Source organism: Taudactylus pleione, unplaced genomic scaffold (genome assembly GCF_031769625.1).
Source record: "Taudactylus pleione unplaced genomic scaffold, aTauple2 ptg000726l, whole genome shotgun sequence".
NCBI lineage: Eukaryota > Metazoa > Chordata > Amphibia > Anura > Myobatrachidae > Taudactylus > Taudactylus pleione.
Window position 1 is genome coordinate 6,831,639 of NW_028285128.1, and position 19,175 is coordinate 6,850,813.

Genomic DNA, 19,175 nt, shown 5'->3' on the forward strand with positions numbered 1-19,175 from the left:
ACTCTGACAGAGCGCTCGCTCTGAATCAGGGCCGTCCCTCTGTTTTTTTTTGAGCGGCCTCCTGGCCGCTCGCATAGCTGTGGGTGACCACCCACAGCTATAGCGAGCAGCCAGGAAGATGGTCGCGATGGTCAAGACCATTGCGACCATTGGGCTTGCGACGAGACCCTTGTGGTAGGGTCTCATCTGCCGCAAGCCCTGGAGTGCTTTCGGCTCTATCAGATGCGAGAGCACTCCCACTGAAATCACTCGTGATGTCAGTGGGGCCGGCCCCAGACGGTAGGCGTTCCCATGGGAACGCCTCAGTCTGGCCAGCCACGCTCCCAGCACGCCCACCGAAGGGGGCGTGCTGTCACTCACCATCGACAGCAAGCCCCCTTTGTAGCGAGACTTGGAGCGACGGCTTGGCCGTCACTATCCGGGTCTCCCTCGTGCGCATGCACACTGGGCCAACATCGATCCACTTGCGAGTGCTCATCGCTCGCGAGCAGGTCTGAATTTGGCCCAGAGTCCCTTTGGGCGGCTACAGAAACAGGGCAGAAAATGATTTTTCATATTTGGGTGATCTACAGACCACCAGGTCAGGAAGAGGAACTGGACAATAAACTATTGCAGGACAACACTAAAATGGCATTAAAAGGAGAGGTTATAATCATGGGAGATTTTAATCTACCCAATATAAACTGGGAGGTGCCTGTGGTAAGTTCCACTAGAAGAAGGGACATCCAGAATTCATTGCAGGGAGTCTCCCTCCAGCAATTGGTGAGGGAGGCCACTCGGAAAGACGCAATATTAGACTTAATACTTACAGAACGAGACAGAATATCTGATGTAAAAGTGGGTGAAAACTTGGGATCCAGTGATCATCAAGCAGTATGGTTAGGAATAAAGACAGATACTGACTCACCCCATACAAAAACAAAGCTGTTAGATTTTAGGAAGGATGATTTTGCAGGGATGGGAAGATGTGTAAGCGAATCTTTGGCAGAGTGGAGGAACTTGAAAGGAGTGCAGGAGAGGTGGGAAAATTTAAAAAGGCAACAGACCTTTGTATCCAAAGGGTTAGGAAAACCACAAGGAAAAGGAAGCCAGTGTGGTTTGGGAAAGATGACAGCAAGTATTGTGAAAGCAAAAAAGATGGCCTTTAGGAAATACAAGCAGACGCAAAATAATTTGGACAAAGAGGTGTATCTTGTAAAACAGAAAGAGGCTAAGAAAGTAATCAGATGGGCAAAGGCAAAAGCTGAGGAGAAAATTGCACAGTCAGTGGATAAAGGGGGCAAAACGTTTTTTAAGTCTATAAGCAAAAGGAGAAAAACAAAAGATGGAATAAAAAGACTAAAGACAGAAAGAGGGAGTCTTGTTGAGGGAGACAATGTAATAGCTGATCATCTTAATAATTATTTTTGTTCCGTATTCACTACTGAGAGAGAGGGCAAGGGGCCACAGTTAAGTTGCAGGTGTAATCAGAAAAACGAGGTAGGAACAAGCACATTTACATAGGAGAAGTTCCTAACAGAACTCTCAGAACTGAAAGTGGATAAATCAATGGGGCCAGATGGGATACATTCCAGGATACTAAAAGAGCTTAAAGGGGTGCTGGTAACACCATTAACAGAATTATTCAATCAGTCACTAGCTACTGGAGTAATTCCAGAGGACTGGAAAAGAGCAAATGTTGTCCCACTGCACAAAAGTGGAAGCAAGGAAGAGGCAAGCAACTACCGACCAGTGAGCCTTACATAAATAGTAAGTTAAAAGAAAGAGTCGTAGATTATCTCAAATCCAGCAATTTGCTGGACCCCAAACAGCATGGATTTACTGGGGGGAGATCATGTCAAACAAATCTTATTGACTTTTTTGACTGGGTGACTATGGAAATAGATAAATGGGTGGCCATAGATATAGCTTATCTAGAGTTTAGTAAGGCTTTTGACACTGTTCCACATCGCAGACTGTTAAATAAACTGGAAAGCATGGGATTGGCTACAAAGATAGTTGAATGGATAAGATCATGGTTGCAGGATAGGAAACAGAGAGTTGTAGTAAACAGAGTGCAGTCTCAAAAGGGAAATGTTACCAGTGGAGTACCTCAGGGATCTGTACTTGGACCAGTGCTTTTTAATATCTTTATTTGTGACTTTGCAAATGGTATTGAAGGGAAACTATGCCTTTTTGCAGATGACACAAAGGTATGCAACAGGGTAGACACACCAGGAGGGGTAAAACAAATGATTGATGATCTAGGTAGACTAGAGGAATGGTCAAGAACGTGGCAACTACAGTTTAATGAAAAAAATTCAAGATCATGCACTTGGGTCTCAAAAATCCAAAGGCTAAATATAGTATTAATGGCACTATACTGGAAACTACTAAAGAGGAAAGGGATCTAGGAGTCACTATTTCAGGTGACTTACAGGCAAGCAAGCATTGTATAAAGCAATGAGGAAGGTAAGTCAGATTCTTGGTTGCATAGGGAGAGGAATCAGTAGCAGAAGGAAAGAAGTGATAATACCACTGTATTGGTCATTGGTACGTCCTCATCTCGAATACTGTGTTCAGTTCTGGTGGCCATATCTCCAGAAGGATATTAATACAGTAGAGACTGTACAAAGAAGGGCAACTAAAATGGTGCAAGGTCTACACCACAAAACGTACCAGGAAAGACTAAATGAACTTAATATGTATAGTTTGGAGAAGAGAAGGGAAAGGGGGGACATGATAGAAACGTTCAAATATATAAAGGGTTTTAACAAGGTAAAGGAAGGAGACATTCTTCAAAGAAAGAGAAGTATTAGAACAAGAGGACATGTTCTGAAACTGGAGGGTGGTAGGTTTAGGGGAAATTTGAGGAACAATTACTTCACAGAAAGGGTAGTGGACAAGTGGAATAGCCTCCCATCAGAGGTGGTAGAGGCTAAGATAGTAGAGCAATTTAAACTTGCATGGGATAGACATAAGGATATCCTTCAGAAGATGTAAGGATCAATAAGGGTTGAGGTAACAATATGTTTAAAAATGGGGCAGACTGGATGGGCCAAGTGGTTCTTATCTGTCATCAAATTCTATGTTTAATGCAATTTTCACGCAGATAGAGCAATTGTTTGCCATTGCGCATGCATCGCAGTGCGCGTAGGCAGCTCTGTGATCACGCAGGCCACGGAGACACATCGCAGAGTGCCTTGCCATTTGAACGCCGTTACATGGGCGTGCATAAATTAGTCACTGCTATTGCCTACGCAGCTCTGCGTGTCAGAAGAGCACCCAAGACTGCGGCAGGACAGACCTGCCACAAGGGTTACGTGGGCGCCGATGTGCTTCGATATTACCAATATTTACGCATGTATGAAGGCAGCAGTGGGCGTCTTTATGCTCTGGTAATCTTTGCTAACATTAGCATACTTTCGCAGCTGCTCTCCGTGCGAAATCGCAGCTGCGATTGCGTTAGTGTCCATCTCTGAATCAGGCCCAATGTATAAAGGGCATTACTACTGTGTGGCGTAATGTGTAAGGGGAACTGTGTAGCGTTAAGTGTATAAGGGACACGACTATGTAGTATAAAGTGAATACGGTGCACTACTGTGGGGCATAATGTGAATTGGGGGTACATTGGGGTACTATAGAGTGGCCACTCTCCTTCTCCACAAGACCATGCCCATTTTGGCCCACTGTCCCTGTTTACAATATAAGGGGGGGAGCACTTTCTGGCGCAGGGCACCAAAATGTCAAGTTACGGCTCTGTTCTTAACAATGGGTCGGCTGGGACTACAGTCCTAGGGCTCCTCATAAAAATAGGCCTATAATCATGACCAACAACCTAGCAGGATAAATCATAAGTATTCCTTTTATGTTACGCCCCAAAGACCTACGAAGCTAGCCTCCCACATTTTGGTCAAACTGAGGATTCCTGATACAAAATACTGAAAAAATCCACTTTCTCAAACCCTTTCTACCTTAAAATAAAAAACAAATCTAGCAGACTGCAGTTGTAGAGGGTCTCTCCTATTACCTGCACTACAGGGTCACACAAATTTTCATTGTTGAAGTTTTTGACCAACCAAAAATATGAGATATGGTAAGAACTTACACTTGTTATCTCTATTTCTACGAAGTCCATAGGGTTCTACAGGATACCTTGGGGTATAGGTGTGACGTCAGTCGCAGGGCACCAAAGAGTTAAGCTTTCAGCCTCCCAGGATGCACTAGGTCCCCCTCCTATACCCCGCCCCCGAGCTAAGGCACCTCAGTTAGTTACCAAGCCATAGGCCGGAGGAGGAGAAGGAAGAGAGAGAACAAAGATCTGGACACATACAAGAATCACATTCTCACCAGAGGGAGACGGAAAACCGGTGACCAGAGCAAAGCCCATCTGCAGCACAGGTGCGACAGGGCAGGAGTCCTGTGGAACCCTATGGACTTCGTAGAAATAGAGATAACAAGGGTAAGTTCTTACCATATCTCATATTTTCTACTTCAGGGTCCATAGGGTATCCACAGGATACCTTGGGGATGTCCCAAAGCAGTATCCTTTAAGGGTGGGGACGCTCCTGTGCAGAAAGGAGAAACCGCCGCCCGAAGGAAGCATCCTGAGAGGCGAAGGTGTCAAACATGTAATACCTCACGAAGGTATGGACAGAGGACCACGTAGCAGCCTTGCAGATCTGGACTGCAGAGGCACCACGTCGAGCTGCCCACGAAGGACCCACAGACCTAGTGGAATGAGCCATCAGAGAAGGAGGAACCGGTAGGCCTTCATGAAGATAAGCTTCAGAAATAGCCATATGGATCCAGGCTTCCAAAGTTTGCTTTGAAGCAGGCCAACCCTTTTTACGGAAGCCATAGAGGACAAACAAAGCGTCCGACTTCCTAAACGAAGAAGTGCGGTCAACATAAGTCCTTAAGGCCCGCAACATCCAAAGAGGCCTCACCCACGGAAAGACCCGGTGAGTTAAAGGCCGGAACAACGATTTCCTCGTTAACATGAAACTGGGAAACAACTTTGGGAAGAAACTCGGGCCGAGTGCGGAGTACTGCCCTGTTCCCATGAAAAACCAAGAAAGGGGGTCTACAAGAAAGAGCCCCTAACTCAGAAACACGTCTGGCCGAAGCAATAGCCAGAAGGAAAACAGTCTTAGCTGTTAGCCATTTAAGATCCACTGATCCCAGTGGTTCAAACGGCGGTCCTTGGAGAGCCCTCAGGACCACAGCCAAATCCCAAGGCGCCACAGGTGGAACAAAGGGCGGATGAATGCGGACAACACCTTGCATAAAGGTTTGCACAGCCGGGATTGTAGCAATCCTACGGTGAAACCAGACAGAGAGGGCCGAAACCTGTACCTTCAAAGAAGCAAGGTGAAGCCCATGATCTAGTCCCGCTTGCAGGAAGGCGAGAATCCGAGACAGACTAAACTCCCGCGGTGCATAACCTCTCGGTCGACACCACTGGAAGAACGTATGCCACACGCGATGGTATATCCTCGCGGAAGACGGTTTCCGAGCTCGCAACATGGTACGCACCACAGAGCTGGAAAACCCCCGGGACCTCAGCATGGCCGTCTCAACAGCCACGCCGTCAAAGACAGCCGAGTCAGGTCCGGGTGACGACAAGGACCCTGAGACAGGCGGTCCGGTCGTAGCGGCAACCGCAGAGGACTGTCCACGGACAGACCCTGAAGGTCTGAGAACCAGTGCCGTCTGGGCCACGCGGGAGCTATCAACAGGAGCGTCCCTCCTTCCTGTTTGAATTTCCGGATTACCCGTGGAAGAAGGGAGGTATGCGAACCGGAACGTCCACCGGACGGACAGAGCATCCACCAGAGACGCCCCTTCGTCTCTTGTGCGAGACCCGTACACCGGCAACTTGTTGTTGTGCCGGGACGCCATGAGGTCGATCTCTGGAAGACCCCATCTGTCCACCAGTAGTTGAAAAACGTCCGGGTGCAGGGACCATTCCCCCGGATGAACGTCCTGGCGACTTAGAAAGTCCGCCTCCCAATTTAGCACTCCCGGGATGAAGACCGCTGATATGGCCGGAAGATTGCGCTCCGCCCAAACCAGGATCCGAGATACCTCTACGAGAGCCGCCCGGCTTCGGGTTCCTCCTTGCCTGTTTATGTAGGCCACGGTGGTAGCGTTGTCCGACTGGACCTGTACCGGGTGACCCTGGAGAAACCGATGTGCCTGCTGGAGAGCATTGAAGACCGCACGGAGTTCCAAGATATTGATTGGAAGCTCCGCTTCTGTCGGCGTCCACCTGCCCTGGAACAGATGTGGACCCGAAACTGCTCCCCAGCCCCGAAGACTGGCGTCCGTTGTCAACAGGACCCAATTTGGAACCCAGAACGGACGTCCCTCGCTGAGGTGGGTCGTCTGTAACCACCAAGCAAGGGACAGGCGAACCTCCGGGGTGAACACAATCGTCTGGGACTTCAGAGACTGAGGCAGCCCGTTCCACTTTGACAGGATCAGGTGCTGCAGAGGTCTGGAGTGAAACTGGGCATATTCCACCATGTCGAACACCGACACCATGGAGCCCAGTAACCTCATCGCCGAGTGTAGAGACACCCGGCGGCTGTGCAGACAACTGCTCACCCTTGACTGTAAAGCAGAGATCTTTTCCTCCGTCACGAAGATCTTTTGCTGTCCCGAGTCCAATAAGGCTCCAAGATGCAGAATCCTCCGAGACGGGATTAGAGTGGACTTCTGCCAGTTGATTAGCCAGCCGTGCCGTTGCAGCAGGGCAATGGTCAGGTCCAAGTGGCGTAACAGGAGCTCTGGAGATCCCGCCACCAATAACAGATCGTCCAAGTACGGCAACATGCGGACTCCCTGCAGCAGCAGAGAAGCCGCCATGACCGCCATCACCTTGGTGAAAACACGTGGTGCTGTCGCCAGGCCAAAAGGTAACGCCCGAAACTGGAAGTGGTCGCTGCGGATTGCAAACCTGAGGAACTGTTGATGGCGCAAAAGAATAGGGACATGCAGGTAAGCGTCCTGTATGTCCAATGACACCATGTAGTCCCCAGGTTCCAGCGCCAGAATGATGGACCGTAGGGTCTCCATCCGAAACTTCGGTACCCGCAAAGACTTGTTGAGTGCTTTGAGGTTTAGAATCGGACGATACGACCCATTGGGTTTCTGTACCAAAAAAAGATTTGAATAGAAACCCTGGCTCCTCTGGGAGAATGGAACAGGCACTATAACTCCAGCCTGGAGCATAGTGTGCAATACCTTCCGCAGCTCCGTAGCCTTGTTCCGGTCTGATGGTAGACCAGTGGTGAAGAATCGAGCCGGGGGTCTGTGCCGGAAGGAGAGGGCGTACCCGTGGGAGACCACCTCCAGAACCCAAGTGTCTGTCGTAGTGACTGACCAACACTGGGCGAACTGCAGCAGGCGGCCTCCCACCCTGGGATCCCCCAAAGGGAGGCCCGGACCGTCAGGCCGCAGGCTTGTTATCTGGCTTGGGGGCCGGACGTCTGGTACTCCATGCCTGCTTCCGGGGCTTGAACGATTTCCTAGGGCCAGCCTGACGAGGAAACGACTGTGGTTTGGGCCTGCCCTTCGCCCTAGATGACCGAAAGGACGATGGTCCAGAACCAGAAGGAGCAGCGGCCGACGGGAGACAAGCCGATTTGGCTGCCGCCAGCGTGGCCACAATCTTATCCAGATCCGGACCGAAGAGAACTTCTCCGGTAAACGGCAACGCTTCCAGACCCTTCTTGGAATCTGCGTCCGCCTTCCAGGATCGCAGCCACAAGGTGCGACGAACAGCTACCGCTGCTGAAGAAATTCTAGACACCAGAGTACTAATGTCTAGAGCCGCCTCGCTGATGTAGGTGGCCGAATCACGGAGATTGCCAATCAACTCCGCCTGTTCGGCCGGACAGTCGGAATCAAAAGAAGCCTCTAATGAATCCGCCCAGCGCTCCATCGCTCTGGAAACCCAGCAAATGGCCATAGCCGGCCGTGCTGCCCCCCCTGCAAGGGAATAAGCGGACTTCAGGCAGATTTCCACCTTGCGGTCCGTAGCATTCTTAAGGGAGGACATGGATGGCATCGGCAATGTGGCACTACGGACAAGACGGGTCACGTGAGAATCCACCTGTGGAGGGGATTCCCACTTTGCAAAATAATTATCCGCGAACGGATAAGCCACCACCAGGCGTCGCTGCGGCTGGTATCTTTTGCCAGGCTGTTTCCACGCCTCCTCTAAATGGTCCACCAACTGACCCGAAGGAGGAAAGACTGTGGCATCGCCCTTCACGTCTTTGAAAAAGGCATACTTAGACAGCCGCTGGGGGAACTTCGTCCTCAATCACCAAGGCTGTGCGGACCGCCCGAATAAGTCCAGGAATATATACTTTGGACTTAGCATCAGCGTCCTTAGTATGGAGAGGTTCCTGATCGTAAGGATCCAGAATCTCCCCATCATCAGACGTCCCTTCGTCATCCTCATAAGGAGCGGAAAGAGACGCCACCGGCCGTTTATGAGGCCGCATCACAGACTCCCCTTGCAACACATCCGACAAGTGCTGTACAGAACTTGTCAGGGAGTTAACCCATGCTGGCTCCTGAGAAACCGGGAGCGGGGAAATAGGGAGACTGTGGGGTACCACCAATTGTCGTGGGAAACCCTGCATGGGTGACGACACCACAGACTGCTGGGACAAACCCATCGGAGTAAACGCGGGCTGCGGAGCTAACTGGCCCACTAAAGCTGTTAGCGCCTGAGCGAAACAAGCCCAGGGCGGCTCTTGTACCGGTGCTGTAACCGTAAGAGGCTGCGCCATGGACAAACACTGCCGGCAAAGGCCCTCCGCGCTACCCTCCCCCTCCGCTAACGGTACTTTACACGTGGTACACTGTAGCCGGAGGGGAAAATCACTTTCAGACATGATGGCACCACGTATGTGACCCCTCTCACCAATTATATATTAAATAGGCAAGAGACCACCCTGCAGCACCGCACGGGCTTAGCAGAAAGAACAGGGACAGTAATAAAGCTGACAGTCTTGTGAAGAAAAGTTACAGGCAGCAGCGCTAGCACAGTCACATACAATGCAAAGAAAATCAATTCCTGCACTAACAGCGCTGATCACTCAACTACACAGACACAGGGCCTGGTAGGACACAGCGCTGCATACACAGACCTGACCACAGCGGAGGAGAGGTATGCGGGGGGACCCAGACCACGATGCTTCCAATGCAGGCTTCCAGCAGCGTTCACCATGCTTCTGAAAAGATGGCCGCCGAGGAGCAGAGAGAAGACTGGCCTGGGGGAGGAGCGCTGACACAGGGCCAGTCAGCACAGTGCAGAGAGGGCTGTGTGCAGCGGGGGAGGCGCCGGCTGTGAGACAGGGAAGGCGCGCTCCCCTGGCATGCATTTAACCCCTGGGACGCCGCAGCGCTACCAACTCTGCTGCGGTCCGCTGTCCCAGGGGGTAGTGGAAGCGCAGGTTGGTCGCCTGGCTCCACGCTGCAGCCAGTCCCCAGGGAGCCCCCTGCCTGGGGACTTAGGACCATGTGATCAGCGGGGACCCACCGCGGGACCCCGCTGCTTACCTCTGTCCCCCTTGAATCCGGCCATGGTCCGGAACATCTGGGGTCACCGCTAGCTGTGACCCCAGATGCCCACCAGCATCCCCGGATCAGTACCGGCGTTCTGGTACCGCGGGGTGTAGGGAAGACAGCATGGACGTCAGGACTGACTGTCCATGCTGTTCATCCAGATGTGCAGCCACAGCTGCATGAAGAAAAAGCTTCAGGGGCTCTTCTAGCCCCCACTCCAACAGGTGCACCCGACTCCGGCCGGGCACCAAACTAAACTGAGGTGCCTTGGCTCGGGGGCGGGGTATAGGAAGGGGACCTAGTGCATCCTGGGAGGCTGAAAGCTTAACTCTTTGGTGCCCTGCGACTGACGTCACACCTATACCCCAAGGTATCCTGTGGATACCCTATGGACCCTGAAGTAGAAATAAAGAATAATATAAATAAATGAATAAAGCATTTGAGAAAATATTTTGTTCTGTTATCCCTATCATTGTACCTCTGTAATGACATGGAGATGACTTTGGTGGTGACCACTTTAATGTACTGAACGTTAAAAGCATGAGCCCATTTGCTGTGAAAAACATCAGTTTTCACTATCTATAGGGCTCATTATTAAATATGGGTCAAAATATCTTTATTGCAGATTAGGTGTAAAAATATTTATATACAGTAACCTTATTTAATTTAAAAAAATATACTAGGTGAGCATTTCCGTATTTAGATGAGCTTTAAGTACTTATAATACATATATGGTCAGTAAACACATTTCCTACCCATCTACATCTACGGTATAGACATAAACACTAATGGCAATTTATTCCACTGGGTAGCATTAACTTGAACTACAGCATACAAATTATACCACATAGACATATGCAAACAAAACACAAACTCGGTTTATCTATATTGATAACAATTGTTGCGCTTTAGTGCTGGTTTTGGCATTTGTAATCTATATTTTGCATTTTTCTTTTTAATTTATGGAGTAGGGAGAGCACCTTTAGTCCGTCAGATGTTATCAAAACATATTCAAGCAGTGTCCCCAACACAAAACTCATATTTACAACGTGACTCAGCTGATGACATTGGCCTGATTCAGAGTTGTACTCTATGTCGATGTTTTCGAAGTTGATAATTAGCTATTTGCGCATGTGTTTGAGTCGCACGGCGCATGCGCCAAGGTACATTACCGCAGTCGCTTGCACCGACTATTTATTTGCAGCGTGATTAATAATCAGGGAGCATTTGGGGGAGGCAACGGCAAAAAACGTAAGCGTGTCGTGACCATTTCGGGAGCAAATCACATCCTGCATCTGCAATCCCGTACATGGCTCCGGTGTTTCAGTACACGTGGCCATTCTACGCGACCACAGGGCTTCTCAGGAAGCCGATTATAGAAACATATGCGACTGATGCTGTGTTTTGCTTGACTTTGCAAAGCTGCTGGCGGCTGTCACAATATATTCCGAAATTTTAATATATCCGCACACCCACTACATACACCAACGCATTAGCATACAACACTGAATCAGGTCCATAGAGGACACATTGTGGCAGATGTATTAAGCTCTGGAAAGTGATAAAGTGGAGAGTGATAAACGACCAGCCAAGCAGCTCCTGTCATTTTTCAAACACAACCTGTAACATGGCATAGAAGCTGATTGGTTGCTCGTTTATCTCTCTCCACTTTATCACTTCCCAGAGCTTCATACATCTGCCCCATTATTACTTGTTCCTAACAATCCATTGTTAACATGCTACAGTAAACCCAGAATGATGAATTTAAAAGATTTTGTTTCATAACTTTAAAAATATAACAAATTATTAATTTCCTATTAAATATTATTAACACATAAAACATTTTTTCTGCTGATTTTATTGCAGACAGTGTATAAAAAGACATTTGTGGACAATAGTTTAAACAGATGTCTCTAATAATGTCCCACGCATATTCAAACCACCGGGGCAAAAGATATTCTACACCCCTGGTGGGGACTGCGCTGAAAACAACTGACTTCAGCATCACTCTTCCATGTATTCTCAGAAAACTGTCCAGTAGTCTCCTGGATTAAGCAGTAGATAGTATCATCCAGTACAGCACATCTGAAGGGAATCTTGCAACCTGGAAAATTTGTATACTCAGAACACTTCTTGGTAGCAGTATTGAACTGGATAATATTCACAGTGGAGTCCATTTATATGTCAAATTTATGAGACACATCCAATTGCTACCATTTCGTAAGAAGGGCTCCAGTTGGCTTTATAAGGACATTCTCTGTCCACTGGTCACGGCTGGATTTCTACTTGAACAGAAGGTAATATAAATCGCCTCCTCTGACATAAATTTCCCTACACAGCTTAATTTGCTACAGGAAATTAGCCTTTTGGAATGCGAGCTACAAAAGGTCCAGTTGTTTGACCTTGGATCATATTTTACCATTGTATTCAAACCATTTCCTCTAATGGCATAAAGTCAGCCATCAAGTAGGAGTGTAGACCTTGCTTGTTACATTGATGCCAGCTGGGTCCAGATTCCAGTAAGAGGATTATAATAAATCAGGTTGTTGGTCTGTTGGATACCTCCTGAAATGAATAGGTAGTTGTACAAAGTGCAGATGCTACACCCTGTAAGATAGTTTTCCTATGGGATACTGGGCCTGATTCAGAGCTGAACACTCTGACCAGAGCGCTCGCTCTGAATCAGGGCCCTCCTCCATGAAAATGGAGCGGCCTCCTGGCCGCTCGCATAGCTGTGGGTGACCACCCACAGCATTTGCGAGCCGCCAAAAAGATGGTCGCGATGGTCTTGACCATCGCGACCATCGGACTTGCGACGGAGACCCTGCGGTAGGGTCTCCCTGCCACAAGCTCTGGAGTGATTTTGACTCTATCAGACAGCACGCCCCCTTTGGTGCGAGACCCGGAGCAATGGAAAGCCCGTCGCTCCCCGGGTCTCGCGCATGCGCACGACGGAGCTCCCTCCGTTGTGCGCATGCGCAGTGGGGAACATCGACCCGCTTGCGAGCGGGTCTGAATGACCCCCACTGGTCACTGTTTTCCACTGTTCTGTTCCCATATCTAGTGAGTAAAGTTGAGCTTTTCATTGAACTTGACCTGTCTCCGCTGAACAACTGATATTTTGTATTCAAGTCATATATGGCCGACGCTACAACTTTGCAAACAGACAATGTTCCCATCATTCTTATCTGTAGAATACTATCTCTGAGACAGTTAAATGATAATAAATTACAGTCACATTAAGGCAATTGTCATTTATTACAGTGTAAACGGCTTCAATATGTCTTGGCACATGGTTCTCTTTCTAACGCTAACAAGTGTAGGCAGTTTCCCAATGTTATATATACACAGGAAATGTCAAACAATTGACGTTAAAAATAAATCATTTATTTGTAATAAAGTGCACCTTCAAAGATACATAACCATGATGTTGAGGAAGGAGAGACAGATTAATAAGGCTAAAATTGTTCTCACTATTATCGAGCAATCGTTCAGTGCAGGCACATCTATCATTGTGCAAACATGCTGGTCAACCTGACGTAGAATGTTTGCAGATGATTGATGAGCCTGCACTGAATTATTGCTCGTTCAGTGCAGGCTCATCACAGACTGACAAACGACTGCACGATTACAATGTCGTAATCGTGCAGTCGTTTTCATGTCTGCTAGTGGATGGGCACCTTTAGTGAGTGAGAGATCTGTTCCACCATTCACATAAGTGTCACACACAATTTCCCAAACTAATCTTTAAATTACCCTTCCAGTACCAGAGAAAACAGTATTCTTATGATGCCAGGGGCTACCGGCCCTACGCGAGTGATGCTGTAAGCCACTACTTTAAATTGCAATTTTTAAGTTATTATGAAGTAACATTTAATTTAAGAAACTCTTTAGTTTTGCATGAGTAATGCTGCTGAGACAGGGACTATCATAATATCTTACCATGTAGCTATCAATTGTGGTGTCTACTGAGAGACAGATTAACAAATAGGCGGATCAAGGACTACAGCTCCAGGCCTACACAAACAGCATAATGATGACCGTCAACCTAGCTTGCCACATGGTTGTATTAAAACTGTATTTCTATTTCCCTCACAAAATTATGCAATTTTTCTATTTTCATGTATTTAGGGAAACATTGGGATTGATAGTGTAGGTAATGTATGCACATGCTCACACCCACACAGTACTGGTCACACCTCCTCAGCTTCTCACAATAGGCCCCTTGATCATTTTCAGCCCTGGGCCCATGTGGCCCTGAGTCTATCCTTGACAGCAGCCATACCCCAACCAGCCACATCCCTCTCCCAAACGGATTCCAACCCACTAAACAAATATCCTATATAAAGTAACCACACTTATATAAATATCAGAGGCATGGTCAACTTAAATATTGTGAATTAATTGTCAGGTTACCTATCCAGAAAGATCAAACATTGAAAAGTGTATTAAGGCATTTCAAATTAATGATTGTAACCAGTGGCGGTTCCGATCTTTTTTATTTAGGAGGGCTGTTTGTATCTTCGGTGGACTGGGTGCCCTTTATTATGCATGCACCTGCCAATCACTACTCGCACATGCGCAGCAGAACTAAAGGAGCTTCTAGGGACTGCATAAAGTCTGTAGCCCCGTGAAGCAATGCAAGCCAGGCAATTTAGCACAGTGTGGGCTCCCTGCTGCAAATCACTGTCTGGATTGGCAGTTCTAGGGGGAGGAGTATTCTCGCCTTGGGACTGCTAGCCCAGAGTGAGATTACCAAAAAGAGCTTCCAATAGGAAGTCACTCACTGCTAATCTACTCCTCCTCATAGCAATAGTACCCACTGGTGGGGTGGGACTCACTGGGGACGGTTGTAAATTTTACGTGGGGGGGTCTGCTGCATGGTAAATTCCATCACTGATTGTAACATGCATAAGTTCAGCTGAATTTTAGTTGAGTGACCAGGCATTTCTGTATTAGCACTTAAACACATTTTATTTCCTAGTATAACAGAATAAAAGGGCTACTATATTCAGGTCTAAGAAAAGTCAAGTCATATCTGTCTGAGGAAATAGGAACAAGAAGAAGGGGTAGTGGGGGTGGACTTTATTATACACAAGGTGGTATTAGTGATGACAACCCAATTTAAGCAAAAAATAATACTCACCTACTTTTTAATTCTCCTCTACAGGAGAAGACTGGAGACGAGATGTAATTGACCATTTTGGGGACGGGTATTTACGCCATTAAGCCCTGAAACAACGTAGGGCCTAATGCCTCCTTACTATTCCGCAATTTCCGGTATTATCTCCCCATCTTGCCCACTTCACTAGGAACGATTGGGAGATCATCCCACTCTTCTGGGACTGCAGAGGATACCCGAAAAAGTCGGTAGTCTCTACCGCACCTTCTGAGAGAGAAGGTAGAGGTGCTTTAAATTATGCCAAATTTCTACCTTAACAAAAGCTACTTGACAATATGACTGTGATGAGAATTATGATCTCTTAGTGGCCAGCTCTGCTACAAAAAAAAATCACCTCAAACCAAAATGGTAGGGAGGGTGGGCTATGAATACGATTAATTTAAAAAAAAAAAAAGAGTTCACTATGAAGATGTATAAAACCACACATTTAATAATAAGCAAAACATTATACCTATTAATAAAATAATATAAAACAGTCCCCAGAGGTATTTCTATAAATCTTAATATTACTCTATATGAATTCATTGCATTGAAGCTTCAGAATGGGATGCTGGTGGTTCACATGTTTGTATTATTGTCATAATTGATTACATTACACCTTACCTAGTTTGGATTTATTACAACATAATTTCAAATTTGTACCCCAGATGAAGTCCATAGGGACAAAACGTTTGGGTATTAGATTTTGGTTAAAAGATCCCTTTGTTAACGGGAAGGCACCTGCTGAACAACTTGAAGGGTGAACAACAGGATACAGCCAACTTGCCCCCAATCTGTGACAATGGAATGTGGAATGAAATTGATGTAAGAAAATGTTTTTATCTTGTAAAATTCTGTGCTAATTAGCATTTATATATATTTTTTAATAAAAATAAATTTTCAAAAGAAAATATATCTAATGATTGGCCTTTGGGCCCCTTTTGGGTGTTTTCTTTGGTGAGAGGGTCTTTTTTTTAGTATTATTTGGAACAATCCAGTATTAACATCAAAATGAACAAAGGATCCGGAGAGAAAAATATCAAGTTCGCTACAGGAGTAATTTTAAGGACTCTGGGTCTCATTCAGACCCGCTCGCGAGCGCTGTACGCTCGCAAGCGGGTCGATGTTACCCAAATGCGCATGCGCGAGACCCGGCGAGCGACAGGGAAGCCGTCGCTCGTGGTCTCGCACCAAAGGGGGCGTGCTGTCGATGGTGAGTGACAGCACACCCCCTTTGGTGGGCGTGCCGGGGGCGTGGCTGCCCTGACGGAGGCGTTCCCTTTGGAACGCCTACCGTCTGGGGCCGGCCCCACTGAAATCACTAGTGATGTCAGTGGGAGTGCTTTTGGCTCTGATAGAGCAAAAAGCACTCCTGGGCTTGCGACAGCGAGACCCTACCGCAGGGTCTCGTCGCAAGCCCGATGGTCGCGATGGTCTTGACCATCGCGACCATCTTTTTGGCCGCTTGCATAAGCTGTGGGTGGTCACCCACAGCTATGCGAGCGGCCAGGAGGCCGCTCCATTTTAAGCTAGGCCGGCCCTGATTCAGAGCGAGCGCTCTGGTCAGAGCGTCCGGCTCTGAATCAGGCCCTCTGGCTCTATTGGCTTTGAACATTGGTGTAAATTGCCCGGAATGATAAGGTTTCCTTCAACATTGACCCTTATAGGGTTTCATACTAAATTGCGACCTTGAAGTATTTTTTTTGTATTACTCTATATAAGATAAAAAATGAATCCTTATATCACGCTTACACTGGTTCATTGGAGCACAGTCAGGTATATTAAATAATTATAAGTAGACAGGTAGCAAGTGGTCCAAACGTTCATTTGTAGAGAGCAGTGTGTGTGTCTCGGGGAGATCTTATATTGATGGTAATTTCTTTGTCTCCTCTGGAGGCTAAATACATGGGATGCTAAAAAGGAGGTAATGTCTCTTAGTATCGTGTCTCTCCCGTACTGTTTTTCCCTTTCTGAATGCGACAGATAGCAGTGCCTAAGCTGCAGCATGGAAACAAAACAGCCTGGATCAGACAGCCGATGCCTAACTGGAGCCGCTACACACCAGGCCCCATGGAGCAAAATGGAGTCACTCACCATGTGTATGACAGACCCCTTTGCTCAACCTAGCCTGCTACAAAAAATATCTATGAAAAAGCCTGATTGGCCATGCAAGGCATTTAAAAGAGAATGGGCCACCTCAGAAAAATTACCCTACCAAATCATTTATCTGCTTGAAAATTTATTGAACAAAGTGGAGAAGTCTAGAAGAGATAAAAGGCTTTGTCTATGTAATTCTGATTCAAAAGGTTACTTAGAACGCAGAACTTTTAAGGAGAGTCTGGACTAAGGGACATAATCACCAGTTCAATAAAAAAAATTATTTGAGGTAGATGTCATTATTTGACACTGATGTCATTCATTAGGATCCACGCAGTCCCTGGGCAAGCAACTCCCGGAAAACGTAGCGGAAATGCCCCGTTTCCAGTAATGCCAGCCGCCACGCCCCTTTAATGCCTCGATCTGTAATTCAGGCCGAGGCATTCAAAGGCTAGCGTGCATGTTAGCAAGACCCATTCTGCACACTATCAGAATGGATCCTGCACATGCACAGATTCCCAATAATTGGGAATCTGCGTTCAGCAGTGCAGTTGGGTGCACTGCTGAATTAGCCCCTAGATCCAGCAATAACAATACCATAGTACAAATCGGTATTATCAGAGCAATTGTTTCCGGCAGTACAGTTGGTTAGCAAAGTTGCCTCACAGCACTGCGGTCATGGGTTTAATTGAAACCAAGGGCCCATTGGTTTGTATTTTCTTCCCATATTTTCCTTCGGGATGCAGTCAGGAAACCGACGGTCGCAATGCCAACCGCCGGTTTCCCGACTGTCTAATCCCGGCAAGGAACTAATGACAGGCGTCAGAATCCCCGACGTCTGTCTATAGACCTACCCCGGGAGCCCAACACCCCGGCATACCGATCGAAAGGAAGCTGTGCGCCGACAGCCATGTGGTGGGGATGGTGGGGGGGGAGAGTTAGGTTAGGGGCTCCCGAGGGGACAGGGTTAGGCACACCCCCCCCCCGGGAGGGTTATGCTAGGTGAAGGGGGCCAGCGGTATATCATATTGATTCTTTGCCTCCCACACGATAAAGATAAACTGGTAGATTAATTGGGTTCTGATAAAATATAGTGTGTGATAATATCTGCAAGCACAAGGTTCCATCACAATTACAAACAGGTCACATCACTGTCTAGTGATCCCATTTTGATAGATCTATATACCAGCTTGACTCAGGATATGAATTACGGATCAGTTTTTTCTAGTCAAGATCTGCAGTAGATTCAGAATTTATTCTGTATCCAATGACATGTCGGAGGTGTATGTTGAGGTTTGTTATGCGCCCCACTATGAAACCTATCCCAAACAAGGGCACTACTGAGATTACGTGCTCACAGACCACGTCTGCCAGTGGGGAATCTCGCTCCTACACAGACTTCCACCACTACTACTGTGTGTTACTGTATATTCTTATTGTGCCTTATCTCTTGAAACGTATTATTACATTTGTTATTAATACTATCTTTTATTTATAAAGCCCTGTACTGTGTGGGTATCGTGACAATAATTACATACAAGGATATTAAACAGGAGATAAACCAAATAAGCTTACGATCTATGTAATGTGAGGAAGGTATTACTTACAACTAAAGTAGGGAAATAATAACTGTACTGTAGCTGCTGGTGGAGAAAGTACATGTGGCTATTGTATGGCAGCAGCATTACTAGCCATTGCAGCGCCATTTGTACCAGACATGTGTCTTAACGGTTGGTACGATATGGTACTGTATACAATTATTTCTCATGTTAGCTTCTGCCACCAGGCAGAAAGAGGAGTTTACCAGAAGAGAGGCAGCAATGGTAGCAACAAAACCGTTTAAGTCCTAAATACATACCCAGTCTATATATTTCTTTGCCATCTTCCAACTCCTTTCTCTGCCCTCCAGCATCAACCCTTCATTCTTACATCACAGCTCTTGACTCTACACGTACAAAATTGATACCATCAATAGCCCTCTTTTCGCCACATCCCCACACCCACCTTCTTCTCCACTCTCCTGTAAACCCTCAAGTCTTTCTTTTTCTATTACTTTGGATGAGGTTTTTAGTCTTCTCTTCATCTTCCTAACTCACCCTGCTTACTTGACTCCATTACTAACTCCTCCATTTCCACCACCCCCCTCCCCCTCCCAGTGCTTTCCTGCATCTAGATCCTCTATTCAACCTGCCCCGTCCCCAGAACATTCTGTTCCATCTTTATACATTCCATAATCACTCCTATACTCAAGAACCATCTCTTAACATTTTCTCTCTCAAACTACTGCTTTCTTTCTTTCCCCCTCTTCGCCTGCAAACTACTTTGGTAGAGGCTTGTTTGTTCTTAAACC

The 19,175-nt window shown here is 47.0% G+C and overlaps 1 protein-coding gene and 1 pseudogene across 4 annotated transcripts in view; one reads left to right on the forward strand and one right to left on the reverse strand.

Moving 5' to 3' along the window:
- CENPP (centromere protein P) overlaps positions 1–19,175 on the reverse strand; it is a 475,725-nt gene that overhangs the window by 385,293 nt on the left and 71,257 nt on the right. The window lies entirely within an intron of this gene.
- LOC148477328 (uncharacterized) lies at positions 628–12,020 on the forward strand (annotated as a pseudogene).